We start from the raw sequence: 3,505 nt of genomic DNA, 5'->3' as shown, positions 1-3,505 counted from the left end.
ACAGATGCATGATGGGAAATAACCAGGGGACATTTTACACCTCAACACCGGTTCAACCAAACTCTTCGTCACCGCCACAGTTTGGTACGAGTGTACGGAGTCACAGGAGCGCCATAATTTAAAAAATATAAATAACTAAATATGGAAATACACAGAGAAATAAATAATAAAATAACAAATGAAATAATAAATGATAAATAAATATACAGAAACAAATACATAATAAAATAACAAATGGAGATTATTCAGAGGAATAAATACAATAATAAATAAATAATGAAATATACAGGGGAATACATAATAAAATAACAATACATTTTATTTTCTCTTTATAATGCAAATGTTTTTATTTACTTTAGGGACAAAAAACAACATAAATACAAAATTTAAAGAATGTAAAATAGTCAGGAACTAAAATATTTCAAAATAAATGTTAACTCTTATAATTATTCTTTTTTTTATTTATCTTTTTCTGTTTATTTCTTCATATTTCAACTTTAAAATATATTTTATGTATTTATCTTAATATTTATAATTTTCTTAATAATTATTTAATTTTTTCTTTTTCCATATTTTTTAATTCATACTTTTATTTATATTTCTTTATATTTCCATTTTTTAAATTGACTGACTTATTGTAATATTTTAGGGACATAAAATTAAACATAAATACAAATTTAAAGAATGTAAATGTAAAAAATAGTCAAGAACAAAAATATTTAAAAAACAAATGTAAATTAATTTTATGTATTTATCTTTATATTTAAAATTTTCTTAATAATTCTTTTAATTTTTTCTTTTTCCACATTTTTAATTCATCCTTTTATTTATATTTCTTCATATTTCCATTTTTAAAACTGACTTACTTATTTTTTATTATTTTATTTTATTTCCACATTTTTAATTCATGCTTTTATTTTTTCTTCTTCCTTTTTCCAAATGTATTAATTTCAAAATAAAAGCCTTTTGTTCTGGCCCTCCTGTGACTCTGAACGTGTTTAATTCACATTATTATAAATTTAGTAAATATTCATCTCCAGCTCTTTGGAGTCGGTCAAAATGGCCGCCACGCCCTGCGTCCCACGCCGCCACGTCTGCCTCGCCGCCGCACGCTTCCTGTATCCGTGGAAACACAAAGTCTCGTCCGGTGGGGTGAGCGAGCGTCGGCCATTTTAAGTTGATGATTTCCTTTGTTCTTTCTCGTTTCTGCGAGGAACGACGCGGACGCCGTTTGGTGCTTTGTTCTGATTGGTCGTGTGTGGTTAGAAACAGGAAGTGGGTTGCTGTGACTGACACCGTGATGACACAACGATTGTTACGTGTTTTTTTTTTCTTTTTGTAATTTTTAAAGTTGTTTTTTCATTTTTTATTGAGTTGTTTTTACACGCAGGGCGACTTCACGGACACGCCAACGGCAACGCGGCGGACATTTTAACTGCTGCACGCGTGATGTCAGGGTGATGATGTCATGGTGATGATGTCAGGGTGATGATGACAGGGTGATGATGTCATGGTGATGTCAGATTCTTATTTAACCTTTAATGAAAGAGATTTTTATTACGACACTTTCAGGTCGATCGTTCCTGAACTGATACAATGAGGTCAAAGGTCAAAGTGAGGTCAGGCTGGGGTCAAAGTGAGGTCAGAGGTCAAAGTGAGGTCACACTGAGGTCAAAGTGAGGCCAGACTAAGGTCAAAGTGAGGTCAAAGTGAGGCCAGACTAGGGTCAAAGTGAGGTCAAAGTGAGGCCAGACTAGGGTCAAAGTGAGGTCACACTGAGGTCAAAGTGAGGTCAGGCTGGGGTCAAAGTGAGGTCAGAATGAGGTCACACTGAGGTCAAAGTGAGGTGAGAATGAGGTCAAAGTGAGGTCACACTGAGGTCAGAATGAGGTCACACTGAGGTCAAAGTGAGGTCAGAATTAGGTCAAAGGTCGGACTGGGGTCAGAGGTCGGACTGGGGTCAGAGGTCGTTGGCGGGGGCCGGTCCGTGTGAAGCCGCCCTGCTGTTGTAAATAGTGAACCACTAAATGACAATAGAACTGTTGTTGTTGTTGTTGTTGTTGTTGCAGCTGAAGTGAAAGTTTCAATAAAGAGCATTTTTATCTGAGTCACGTCTGTTTCTTCAAACAACCACAGAGGAGACCGTTAAGTTCAGACCACTAAAGGAGACCGTTAAGTTCAGACCACTAAAGGAGACCGTTAAGTTAAGTCACTAAAGGAGACCGTTAAGTTTAGAAGACTCCTCCCTCTCTCTCTCTCTCTCCTCCCTCTCTCCTCCCTCTCTCCCCCTCTCCTCCCTCTCTCTCTCTCCTCCCCCTCTCCTCCCTCTCTCTCTCTCTCCTCCCCCTCTCCTCCCTCTCCCTCTCTCCTCCCCCTCTCCTCCCTCTCTCTCTCTCTCCTCCCCCTCTCCTCCCTCTCTCTCTCTCCTCCCCCTCTCCTCCCTCTCCCTCTCTCCTCCCCCTCTCCTCCCTCTCTCTCTCTCTCCTCCCCCTCTCCTCCCTCTCTCCTCCCTCTCTCCTCTCTCCTCTCTCTCTCCTCCCTCTCTCCTCCCTCTCTCTCTCTCTCCTCCCTCTCCCTCTCTCTCCTCCCTCTCTCTCCTCCCTCTCTCCTCCCCCTCTCCTCCCTCTCTCTCTCTCTCCTCCCTCTCTCCTCCCCCTCTCCTCTGTCTCCCTCTCTCTCTCTCCTCCCTCTCTCTCTCTCTCCTCCCTCTCTCTCCTCCCTCTCTCTCCCTCTCTCCTCCCTCTCTCTCTCTCTCTTCTGTCAGCGGAGAGATGCAGCAGAGCAGCGTCTGAGCGTCATGGACAAACAGAAAGGTACAGTTCACTTTATTTTAACACTTTAAAACAACGTTTACATCGTTTGTTTATTTATTTACAGCAACAAACAAACAACAACAACAACAAACAAACAACAACAAACAAACAAAAACAAACTCACCTTTAACACAAAGCTTCAGATCATGATTCAAAAGCATCATTTTAACACTTAAATACATTTAAATGTTCCTTTAAATCATTAAAACAGACGGACGTTCTTTGTTTTTACGTTTGTTTATGAAAAACGATATTTGTTTTGATGTTTACCTTTTTATTCACGCAACAGGGCAACAAACAACAATTAACAACAATTTAAAAACAATTAAACACAATAATTTACGACAAAAGGACATGAAAACAAACTAAAATACAATAAACTACACAATGGGTTTTACTAAAATTGTCTCCCCCTGCTGGACATTAGAGAGAATGCAGCTTTAAGTGGACATCAGAGAGAATGCAGCTTTAAGTGGAGTCTCCCCCTGCTGGACATTAGAGAGAATGCAGCTTTAAGTGGAGTCTCCTCCTGCTGGACATTAGAGAGAATGCAGCTTTAAGTGGAGTCTCCTCCTGCTGGACATTAGAGAGAATGCAGCTTTAAGTGGAGTCTCCTCCTGCTGGACATTAGAGAGAATGCAGCTTTAAGTGGAGTCTCCTCCTGCTGGACATTAGAGAGAATGCAGCTTTAA

Source organism: Echiichthys vipera, assembly GCF_963691815.1.
Source record: "Echiichthys vipera genome assembly, chromosome: 4".
NCBI classification, from domain to species: domain Eukaryota; kingdom Metazoa; phylum Chordata; class Actinopteri; order Perciformes; family Trachinidae; genus Echiichthys; species Echiichthys vipera.
Note: the sequence above shows the minus strand (reverse complement) of the source record.